The 13397-nt window shown below is 38.1% G+C and overlaps 1 protein-coding gene across 1 annotated transcript in view; it reads left to right on the top strand.

Moving 5' to 3' along the window:
* LOC131157743 (uncharacterized) overlaps nucleotides 1-13397 on the top strand; it is a 44872-nt gene that overhangs the window by 19587 nt on the left and 11888 nt on the right. The window lies entirely within an intron of this gene.

The raw sequence follows: 13397 nt of genomic DNA, 5'->3' as shown, positions 1-13397 counted from the left end.
GAGAGTATATATGGATATAGAAAATTATGCAGTATGCAAGGAAATATAAGAAAGGGAGCTGCTGATTTTCATTACCTCAATTGAATTGCATCAACACCTATATATAGGCACGTCATCTCCATCTTCTACACACTTCACTATTCTACACATTTCTACACACTTTACCTTCCATACAATTCTACACACTTCCACACTTTACTTTCCACACAATTCTACACACTTGTACACATTTCATCTTCCACACAATTCTACATACTTCATCTTCCGTACAATTCTACACACTTCCACGCTTTATTTTCACACAATTCTACACACTTCATCTTCCACACAATTCTACACACTTCATTTTCCATCCAATTCTACACACGTCCATTTTTTAATTTATATTAATAAAATTACAAATTAATTTTTAACACCCCCTCTTAATTTTTAATTTTTACATGATCCTTGAACTCCTTAAATATTTCTGTTGTCTTTGGTTAATGAATCTACTAATTGCTTATTAGTGTGTATGAACTGTAAATGAATTTCTCCTTTTTGGACAAGTTCCCGAATAAAGTGATGATGTAACTCAATATGTTTTGTAACATCCTCAAAATTTCTCCATTTTTTTTTTTTTTTTTACAAATTACTCTAACATTTGAATATAATGGGCACCCCTATGCAGCGAAAAACATAAATCTCATAACCACATATACATGTATATATAATACCAAAATTCAGTATTTTCAACCATTGCTACATAATACATCTCTCTCTCTCCAGTGTTAACTACCCAAAAATACAAAACCCTACACAAAACTTACCTTATAACTAGGGTAACCAAGTGATCTCTATCCGCAAGCCTGATCTGCTCTTCTAATTGGCTCACCTAAAAAATGTTAAAGTAATTGGGTAAGTCGACGCTCAGTGAGTAGAAATATGCTATTACTAGTGTGTGGTGATCGAGTCATATAATTATAATAGTAGTGTTTAAAACTGCATGATCTAGCAAATTTATAAAACACATGTATAAAAGCTTAAAACATTTGTATTATCTGAGCTTTCTATCATTCATACCGTTATAACATACTACATATGATAAAAACTATTAAACTGTATACATATACATAACTGTGTTCTTACCCTCAGACTCTGTACGTCATGATTTGACACCTCATGACAGGGTTGTGCGGCCCATAGGCGAGACTTAACCTGGTCGGCCCTCCATGTAAGACATCATACTCTACACTACCTTAACCCGACCAAACTACATCCACTCCTAAGCTCGGTACTGGTTGCTACATCGTCTAAACGGCCCCCTCAACCCAGTGTTTCGGGGAGCTGCATCTTCTCTGAGCACAGGTAGACGGTACGCACACACTATCTGAGATATGTGGTTGCACTCTATCTGTATATAGCAACAGTACCGTGCTTTGTAAACTGTATCTGTCTGTAATATCTCCACAGGGATCTGATACTATATAAGTACATCTATATATATATACCTTTGCTGTTTTCATTATGTTTCCAAAATAACCATAACGTTATAATTCTATACTGTAAATACTGTAAAATCTGAGTAACTGTAGCATCTCGATGATATAACTGTATAATCTGTCTTTATAAACTGTGTGTTATGGTATTCAGGAAAACATAGCATTCTGTAAAAACTATGATCTACTGAACTAAATAAAATCTATATAAATTAATCAACTATGAATAATTGTATGTACATGCTATATAACATGATATGCTGAAGTACTATATAATTTTACATCCGGTAAATATCTACTTAGGCCACACAACATTAAAACATTCGTTATGTAAAAACTGCATAATAACTGGTATATATGTATCTATGAAAACTCTGTTAATATTCTTAAAACCCTAGCATAGCATATTTCTCTTACCTTAACTCTGAAAAGCCCCTACTAAATTCTGGTTCTATACCCGCAGAGTTCTCCACTCAACACCTTGAAAATCAATTCCCCCAGAACAAAACATTAGTATTTCTTCGTATATTGTATTTCTTATAACTGAGGGAAAGAAAAATACTGAATAAAATGCCATACCTTGAGATTGTGATGAAATCCAAGCCAACTCCACCAATGATCAGCTCTAGCAGACTCACAGAGAACTTCACCAGGAGCGTTGTGGTAGCTTCAAATCGTCAATCCGGCGTGAATCAAGATCGAAATCGAAGAGAGAAGGAGAGGGGAGCGTTTTAGAGAGAGAGAAGGTTAATTTGCGCTGAAATCTGATAAAAATTCGAGTTTTTCACTATTTATAGAGCTGGATTCATCGACGAGACACGTCACCTCATCGACGAATCCTTCAATAATTTCATCGACGAACTTCCACCCTCATCGACGAATTTCAGACTGTCCAAAAACCCTTCTTAGCATCTTCTTGTCAATGAGGTGCGACTTCATCGACAAGGCCTACTTATGAGCTCATCGACGAACTCCCTGTGTTCGTCGACGAGGCCCTGTGTAAAATTTATGGGTTATTCCATCCAAAATGTAATGTCGTCGATGAAGCCTGTTGCCTCCTTCCGTTTCTGTATCAATTTCCCTCTCTCTTTAATATTTAAATATCATTATTTTTCGGGTCGTTACTTTCTCCCCTCCTTATAAAATTTCGTCCTCGAAATTTACTATCTGTATCTCCATCTATACACTCCATCATTCCGTAAAGGAAAATGGTCTACTTATTTTATTTCCTGCCCTCGCTTGTGGCGGAGGAATACCATGGTTACATTTATGTTCTGGGAAATTACACATATAAAACTAAAAACTATCTACTAACTAAAATCAATACATGTACCTGCAAAAGAAATTTATCTAACTGTTATACCCTACCTAAGTACCTCTATACCTCTTGGAACAACTGCGAGTGTCTCTGTATGATCTGCTCCTTGAGTTCCCAAGATGCTTCCTCTATAGTGTGATTCTTCCACAAAACTTTTACTAACTGAATTTCTTTGGTGCGCAGTACTTGTGTCATTCTGTCTAAAATTTGTACTGGTGTTTCTTCATAAACTAATGAATCCTTCAACTCTATCTCTGCATAACTGATTATGTGGGACAGGTCTGGGACGTATTTCCTTAACATAGCAATACAAAACACCTCATGAATTTTAGCCAAAGATGGTGGCAACGCTAGCCTATAGGCAATTGACCCTATTCTCTCAAGTATCTCAAAAGGGCCAATATACCTAGGGCTCAACTTCCCCTTCTTTCCAAACCTCATAACTCCTTTCAAAGGAGCTATCTTCAAAAATACTCGATCTCCCATATCAAATTCTAACTCTCGGCAGCGAGTATCTGCGTACCTTTTCTGCCGACTCTGTGCTGTACTAATTCTTTCTTTAATTAGTCAGACCTTGTCACAAGCCTGTTGTACTATCTCTGAACCCAAAACTCACCTTTTGCCTACCTCGTCCCAGAAGAGAGGAGAACGACATCTCCTACCATACAATACCTCGTATGGAGCCATGTCGATACTAGCCTGGTAGCTGTTATTATAAACTAATTCAACTAACGACATAAACTGAATCCAACTGCCTCCAAAATCAAGCACACAAGCATGAAGCATATCCTCTAGTATTTGAATCGTCCTCTCAATCTGACCATCTGTTTGGGGATGAAAAGTCATGCTAAAAGCTAACTGCGACCCATAGCCTCCTAAAAAATTTTTTAGAATCATGAAGTAAACCAAGGATCTCGGTCCGAGACTATGGATACTGGTCCTCTATGAACATGAACTATTTCCTAAACATATATCTCTGCCAGTCTGTCCATGGAATAACCAATTTTAATAGGGATGAAATGACAGGTTTTTGTCAGACGATCTATAACCACCCAAATCGCATTCAATCCCTATCGTACTAGTGGTAACCCCGTAATGAAGTACATCGAAACATGGTCTCATTTCCATTCTGGAATGAACAGTGGCTATAACTGTCCTGCCGGTCTGGTGCTCAGCTTTAACTTGTTGACACGTCAAGCATTGCTATACAAACTCGGCTATCTCCCTCTTCATTCCACTCCACCAAAAATACTCTCGCAGGTCCTTGTACATTTTAGTACTACCGGGATGGACCGTGTATAAGGATCTATGAGCCTTCTCTAGTATAGTTCTCTTGATCTCAGTATCTGTAGGAACACATAGCTTAGAACGGAATCGCAAAGCTCTATCATGTAATATGCTGAACTCCTCTCCCCGACCATCCCGCACTCTAGCCATCACCTCTACCAACTCTGCATCATCGCCCTGAGCTACTTTAATCCTCTCGTATATTGGTTGAACCACTAGACTGGCAATAACTGCCTGAGGACTCTTATTTACCAATTCTATACTGAGCATCTCCAAATCCATCAGAATTGAGTACTGAATCTCCATAACTGCCAATACGGGTCCTCCTGATTTCCTACTCAAAGCATCTGCCACTACATTTGCTTTTCCTGGGTGGTAACTAATCGTGCAATCATGGTCTTTAATAAGCTCTAGCCACCTTCTTTGCCTCATATTCAACTCTTTCTCGGTAAATAAATACTTCAGGCTCTTGTGATCTGTAAAAATTTCACATTTTCCACCATATAGGTAATGCCTCCAAATCTTAAGAGCATACACCACTGCAGCAAGCTCTAAATCATGGACAAGATAATTCTTCTCATATTCTTTAAGCTGTCTGGATGCATATGTAATGACCTTGCCGTGCTGCATCAACACTCATCCAAGACCTTTCAAAGAGGCATCACTGTATATTACGAACCCATCCTTAGCTGAAGGAATAGCCAATACTGGAGTTAAAACTAACCACTGCTTTAACTCTTGAAAACTCTACTCACAGTCATCAGTCCATTCAAATTTTACATTTTTCCTTGTAAGTCGTGTTAATGGACCTGATAGCCTAGAGAAACCATCCACAAAACTCCGATAATAACCTACTAATTTGAGAAAACTCTTGACTTCCTGAACATTTCTCGGCCTTTCCCAACTCACCACTGCTTCTATTTTACTTGGATCAACTGATACGCTTGCTTCTGAGATCACATGGCCGAGAAATGTGACCTGTTTTAACCAAAACTCACACTTGTTAAATTTTGCATATAATTTCCTTTCTCTTAATATCTGCAACACCAGCCTCAAAGGATGCTCATGCTCCTCAAAACTCCTCGAGTAAACCAGTATATTATCAATGAATACAACCACAAACTGGTCCAAATACTGATGAAACACCTGTTTCATTAGATCCATCAATACTTCTGGAGCATTAGTCAACCCGAATGACATCACTAAGAACTCATAATGTCCATACCTGGTACGAAATGCGGTCTTCGAAATATCTTCTACTTTAACTTTCACCTGATGGTAGCCTGACCGCAGATCAATTTTAGAGTAAACCTGGGTCCCCTGGAGCTGATCAAATAAATCATCGATCCTAGGGTGAGGATATTTATTCTTGACTGTCAGTTTGTTTATCTCCCTATAATGATTGCATAATCTCATGGTTCCATCTTTCTTTTTCATGAACAGAACTGGCGCACCCCAAGGCGACACACTGGGCCTGATGAAACCTTTATCTAGCAATTCTTGTAACTGTTCTTTCAATTCTTTTAACTCTACCGGGGCCATACGGTATGGTGCTTTTGATATTAGTGCAGATCCCAATAACAAGTCTATAGTGAACTCAATCTCATGATCTAGTGGCAAACCAGACAATTCTTTTGGAAATACATTTGGGAACTCCCTCACTACTAGTATGTCAGCTTGTTCCAATTCTTTTTTCGGCAATTCTTTTATGTATACGGCATATCCCTGGCAACCACGCTGTAACAATCGCCTCACCTGAATAGCCGACACTAGTTGTGGTGAGGCATGTATCACTACAAAAAAAAAAAAAAAAGATTATTAGTGACGGATTTAAACCGTCACTAATATCCACAAAATCGTCACTAATAGTATTAGTGACAGTTTTATGATTATTAGTGACGAATTTATAGTAGTCGCTATACCAGCCGTTACTAATAATTATTAGTGATGAATATTTCAAACCGTGACTAATAGTAAAGTATTAGTGATAGATTAAAATCATCACTAATAGTAAAGTATTAGTGATGGATTAAAACCGTCACTAAAAACCTAAGTCCGTCACTATAGTTTCTATACCGGATCAACCAAGAATCGTCACTAAAGCCATAGTATTAGTGACGGTTTAAAAATCGTCACTATTGCTGCATTATTAGTGACGGTCATGAAACCGTCACTATTACTCCATTATTAGTGACAGTCATGAAACCGTCACTATTGCTGCATTATTAGTGACGGTTTTAGAACCGTCACTATTGCTCTATTATTAGTGAAGGTTTTTAAACCATCACTATTACTCTATCAGTAGTATTAGTGACGGTTTTAGAATCGTCAACTTGTAATTGTTTATTTTTTTATTCTTCTTATTATTGTTTGATTGATTCTTGTGTATATTTCATTGTTGAGTGCTTGCATTAGATTGTTGATTGATTCGTGTGTGATTGTGTGCTTCTACTGTGTGTGTTCAACTTAAATGAACATCAACAAAAATGTTAAATAAACAATCATTAACATAAGATCCTCTGAATTTCAATTACTCCAACTCTTTTTCCCAACTGAAATTCACATTCCTTTTTCTTAACAAATATTTCACATGACCCTGCAATAAACTTGTAGCATTTATCATACTATGCACATAAAGTTTTTAGTCCCGAGGAGAATAAGGGAACATGCATTTATATACATAGTTCCTAAATAATTTATGCTGGTTTTTTATTCCATCCTAGTAGAGATAAGATATCATTCTTCTGAAATGATTTCCTATGTGCCGACGATCTACGTCCAACCTTCTGAGCACTCTGTAACAAATAACACAATGGATTACTAGATGAGGGGGAGTTTTCTGCAAGCTATTGCAAATTAAAAGTACAAGTTGTATATCAAATCAAAGAAATTTTTTTTAGAAAAAAAAAATCACCTGGAACTGGAAAGTAGGGTGAAATTTTGCGGTGGGCAGGCTCCTAGGAACAGGCAACACTGCATATAAATGAAATCAAATATCAGTCGAGAAATCGCATTGAATACCCACAATGTTTCCAAATTTGAGCTATAGTATTTACTACTTAGCCAAAAACTATTAAGATAGATTAACCACAGCAGCTGAGATTGATATTATATATGTACAAACCCTATTGGCATTAGCTACACTAAAATGAGTGGGAGGAAGGAACCAACAAGTAAAATGGGAAACAAATTTCTACAGACTTGCATGGGAAACAATGCCACTTCCTCTAGTGTTCCATCCATTCTGATGGACCCTATATTACTTTTAATCTCCTTTTTTGGCAATTAACAATTAATTTTTGGTTGTACATAAATTAAACTTAAACCTTGAAACATAAATAACAAAGTCCAACCAAAATTGGCATAACCACCAAGCAAGCAAGAAATCAACGAAAAATTATATCATATGGTCCAAAATTGGTCTCATGAAATTTTCTTTCCCTTCCCTAAAATTTTCAACAAATTTTCGGCAGCATGCCGTCTATAAATAGAACATTTCTCAAACCTGCAAGTTACAAAAACATGCAATTCACAATATTTTTGCATCATACAGAGGTCATTTGGATTAAGACGTACATGCAACAACCTAAAAGAATCTACCAGTAGGCAATACACATCATTGCTTCAGCCATGGTATGTGTGGCATTCCAATCAAGCATGCAGTCCTAATGTCCACTACCAGCATGCAGTTCGCAAGATATGCCAATCCAAGCATGCAGTCTAGAAGTTAAATCATGTATTAAACTAAAGTTAGATATATACCCATCTCTAGCTGCAATGAGGTTATGGATGACAAAGAACGACAAGGTCGTGGATGGTGGTGGTTGCGTCAATGATTCTTTATCTAGTTTACCCGGAGTTTCTTTTCACAGTTGATTTGAAATGCGATAAGCCTGCCCATGTAGACAAAATGAATTTTAACCTTTCATCTGATAGGTTGTCGCTTATAGTTAAGGTATGATTTAAATATTAATTTTATATCTCTTGAATCTTGCATTGTGGATGCAATGACTGCAATAAGGGCATTAAGATTCAAGCGAAATAAAATTAATATTTAAATCATACCTTAACTATAAGCGACAACCTATCAGATGAAAGGCTAAAATTCATTTTGTCTACATGGGCAGGCTTATCGCATTTCAAATTAGTTGTGAAAAGAAACTCCAGATAAACTAGATAAAGCCCCTCCATTCATTGTATACACACTGCAAATGATATGGTCACTATCAAAAATAGAAATTATCAAAAGTAGACCTAAAAGTTAATTAACAAACACTTCTCAATGACGGCAAAATCTAAGGAAAAACCTACATAATTATAAATCCAATGTAAAAAATAAATATACTTTATAAAATTGTAAAGTTCATATTACTTTCAAGTTTTATGATACAACTCGCAATTATTCCTATATCGTTTCCAAATCTCATCCAAATCCCAATTATTCCTATATTGTTTATATATCCTTGAAGTTTGGAGTATTGGACTCTGAACGTGAAGTCTAACCTCCTCCTTAGTAATACTATTTCTTTTGCACAAAGTGTTTTTGTGGGAGAGAGACAGATTGTGTATGTTATTTTTAGTAGACATTTAAGTGGTAGGATGTTTGTCGTATAGAGAAAAAGGGCATGTGATTGAACTAGTTGTGAGTTCTTGGATAGAGTGCCTTTAAGGAAGGGGTCAAGTGTTACGTGGAAGAATTGGACAGGGGGCTGTTTATCTAATGCTTTTGTGAACCACCAATATGGATTGGAATCTCTAATGAATGTCCGTTCTAATTTAACTAAGTCTACATTGCCTTATTTATTATGAATCCTAAGATTCACTCATCCTTTCAAAAATATTTTAACATTAAACGACTAAACCTATCTTTTCTTTTTGTTTGGTCAAATTTTAACGCAATTTCGGCAGCATGCCGTCTGTAAATTGGACGTTTTCCCATAAAACCTGCACCTAATAGGTTCAAATAGAGCATTTATAACAAGTTGAAGGCACATGAGAACCTATATCCACTACCAGCATGCAATACACATCAACTGCATCCGCCATGCAGGAAGCATTCTAGACTAGCATGCAACCATGTAGCATATTCACGACAGTAATACATGCCAACCATTTCTTAAATTCAGAATATAAATAGCAGAGAAAAGTGGAATAGTTTCCATTTTTTGGACGAGGAGAAGATAAGGCAGTGCAATCAATGGGGAAGGAGAGAATGAAGTGGAATTGGACTTGTGAGTTAATGGGTATTTTTGAAAATGTGACATGTTTGAACTCAGCTTATGTAAAAACGTCTTCTTTTGTCAACTCATGATATGCTATGGTCATTTGGCAGCCACTCAGGTGGGACAATTCATGAAGTTTGAAGAAGCATCCGAAACATCTTCGAGACATGGTGGTATGACAACTGTAGGGGCAGTTCCTGTCCCTCGGTTGCCAAAATTACAAGAAAATGTGTGCAACTTCACGTTCTTCTGTTCAATGGATTGGACAAACTTCTTCTTTTTTCCGCCGGGGGGGGGGGGTGGTGGGGGGTTAAACTGTCTGAGCACAGCCTGCATGACTTCTGTATAGTTACTGGATTTTGTTTCATGTGTTGGATAACTTGAATCTTTAGAAGTAATAGGCGAGATAGTAGTGGTGATAAGCAGTAAAATCCTAGTTACAGTCAGTTGTTTTGGAAAAATTGAACATAATTAAGATTTTACTGCTTATCACCACTACTACCTCGACTATTACTTCCAAAGATTTAAGTTGTCCAACACACGGAACAAAATCTAGCAACTATACAGAAGCCATGCAGGCTGTGCTCAGAAAGTTCAACCCCCCCCCCCCCCGGGAAAGCCTAAAAAGAAGTATGTCTAAGCCATTGAACAGAAGAACATGAAGTTACACACATTTTCTTGTAATTTTGGCAACCGAGGGACAGGAACTACCCCTGCAGTTGTCATCACATCATGTCTCGAAGATGTTTTGGATGTTTCATCAAACTTCATGAACTGTCCCACCTGAGTGGCTGCCAAATGACCATAGCATATCGTGAGTTGACAAAAATAGACGTTTTTACATAAGATGAGTTCAAACATGTCACAATTTTAGACATGCCCATTAACCCATAAGTCCAATTCCACTTCATTCTCTCCTTCCCCATTGATTACACTGCCTTATCTTCTTCTCGTCCAACAAATTGAAACTTAAGCATCTTCCAACTTCATGAATTGTCCCACCAGAGTGGCTGCCAAATGAGCATAGCATATAATGAGTTCATCAGTTCAAATAGAGCATTTATAAGAAGTTGAAGGCATACAAGAACCTATATCAACTACCAGCATACAATACATATCAACTGCATCCGCCATGCAGGAGGCATTCTAGACTAGCATGATTTAACATGAAACTCAATTTGTGATCATAATACCTTATAATCAATCAGAGGAGCCACCCGCATCATCTTGTCCGGATCAGCGCATCCTTTCCTCTAACCGCGCGGTCCTATCCATCATGGCTTGCATCTCAGCTCGAACGGTGGAGAGGTCCGATCTCAGTTCCGCATTCTCCATAGCGATCCTCTGCATTTGTCGAGCCATCTCTTGCTTATCACACTTGGCCTCTCGACGCTGTCGTTCCATCTCTGCACAAGCTGCCGCACCCATGGATGATGATGCTGTTGGGGCAATGTATCCACTTCCAAGACCTTTCACCCAACCCCCCCCCCCCCTCATTGACCAAGCACCTAGGAAGTGATCTCAAAATCTGTCATGTGTTCACTCCCCTCTGAAACAGGTGCATCCCTCAAATCGACCATCCGTGCCTAATTTCAATCATTAAAATGATAAAAAAGAATAAGTAAGACTACAACTTTGATATTTTGAATAATGTAATAAACTAAATCTTTTGCTTCACTTACATGTCGATCCTGTGCACCCTCGCACCACTCCCTCGATCGTTGTTGGTGTGTTCTCTGATACAGATCCAGCAGTGGCTCCTCTGTGCCAGTCTCGGGATCACGCTACATTATCATATAAGTCATCATTACTATTATGTCATGTAATGGTCAAATAATTTTATATATAGTAATTACCTGGTGATGATTTACAAATAGCCTCGATCCACCGCAATGCGTCATAGGGAGTTTTCTGCGGTTCGTAGCATTTTTTCACATATGGCCTACAAGGAAGATGTCATGCCGACATATTAGGGACATCATTCTGAAAAATTAGTGATTAGAATACAAACACATCACTTGATAGCGCGGGTGGCGGAAATAGCGACAAACCACGTCCTAATCTTCTTAGGATATCTTATCGTATGGCCGTGCTTCTGCTTCATCTCCCATCGCTCGAAAATGGGAGCGCATTTTCGAGTGATAACTCTTAAATTTATTACACAATTAGACGTCGACAGCCCTCCTCACATGGTCGTCGTCGAGGATGTCCATATCAAACTCCTCATGCATATATATGTAATACAATTACAATGTTAGACAGTTGTTAATTGGCTAGTATATTAAAAGTAAAAAAACATTGAAATTAAAAACAGCTATATAGGGTTAGGGAACTTACCAAAATGCGCATGTAAAGGACCATGTGCTGCTCTTGAGTCACCTAGGGCCAGCTGAATGCAGTGACTGGAGCATACTGTCGGCATATAATGCCGAGCTCCCTCGTCCACGCGGTGCACCAATTGTTTAGCGGGGCGGTGTATCCTGGAGGAATGTCGATCCGAATCCACTGTTTAGTCCTATCCAGGTGCTTCTTCAGCGACATGTTCTTTGTTGCACCACGGCCTGACCTAATCGTGGACGTAGATGCTGAAAGTAGAGTTAATTTTAAAAAAAAAAAAAAAACATTATAATCGTACACGTGAAGTACGAACATCAATAGTTGACATGTAAATAAATGAATCGTATCCATACCAACACTGCTCATGACAGTCGGCAACTCACCCTGCGTGTCAATCGCATAAGTGGTATCCATGTCTGGCTAAGGTGTTGATAGCTCAGACAATGTTGCCGCCATATCAGTATCGATGGGCTCCGCTGGTCTCGAGGATGTCGGATCATCCTCATGCGATGTAGTAGTGGGCCTAAAAGGAAGTCTCCAACGTCGACCTCCTGGTGCCATATCTGCAAATAATTATACAAGTCAATATAAGAAGAACGAATTTTTAAGTTATTTACACATGTTAGATACATAGTGACAAAAATAGACAAGTACATATATGAAGTACGAATATTAGATGGATGCAGCAGACATGAATTCTTAAGTTATTTACGCATGTCAGATACATAGTGACAAAAATAACATGCTTACCCCCCCATACGTCCTCAATATCCGTATCATCCTCACTTTCTAAAGTGTCTTCCTCTTCACTACAGTACTCGATCCCTGTTTCATCTTTCCCATCAGTTTCCTCATTGTCGATGAAGTGAACGTATACAGAAGGTTCAATTCTAATGTTAGAAGCTCCTACGTGTTCTATCCTAACACCATCCCTATGCAATGGTATAGAATCAACGCCTTCTTCGACAACATTTGTTTTAGATTGCGCTGCTGCGTGGACAAATGGCTCATCTTCTTGGAATGCAGCCTCACTGGCACTCATCTTACTATCTGCCACTTCTACAATTGCGTACAAACTTTGAGGAGGAATCTTTTGGCCCACATGCCATTCACTTTTTAATTTGGTGTCTTTAAGGTAAAACACTTGTTCTTCTTGCGTCGCAAGCACTAAAGGGTCATTTTAATACCAGGTTTTGCTAAAATTGACACGGGTGAAGTAGGCATTGGTGTTTATCCCAGTCTTTTTATTGCCAATGTCCCATTAGGTACACTTGAACAGGTGGACGACTCTGTTTGCTCCATAGCTAAGCTCTATAATGTCATCCAACACACCAAAGTAGTCAATATCTTCATCTCCTTCAGTGCCTAGCACCGCAAGCCCAGAATTTTGGGTTGTTCTATGCAGTTTGAGGGGCTTTGTATGAAATCGTAACCCGTTAACAATGCAACCACTATAGCAATTAACTCATTGATCGGGGCCACATGCCAACGCGTACAAATCCTTACTTGCCGTTGGTTCCTTATTGTAAAACATGACTTTCATCTATAAAATAAACAGGAGTTTAGAAGAATACCCTCAATAGTGAAACCATACATTGCTTCTAACTAAAGCAGTTTTTGTTACTTACACGACTCCCAAACCAATTGATAAACTCCTTCTTATGTCTTTCATTAACATTCCATTCATTTTGGGCTAGGAATCTAGTTTTATGTTCGCTATATGCATCAGTAGTACATGTTAATGTCAAGAAAGTATAT

This window comes from Malania oleifera, chromosome 6 (genome assembly GCF_029873635.1).
Source record: "Malania oleifera isolate guangnan ecotype guangnan chromosome 6, ASM2987363v1, whole genome shotgun sequence".
Lineage (NCBI taxonomy): Eukaryota > Viridiplantae > Streptophyta > Magnoliopsida > Santalales > Ximeniaceae > Malania > Malania oleifera.
This window is presented reverse-complemented; position numbering and strand designations above follow the sequence as displayed.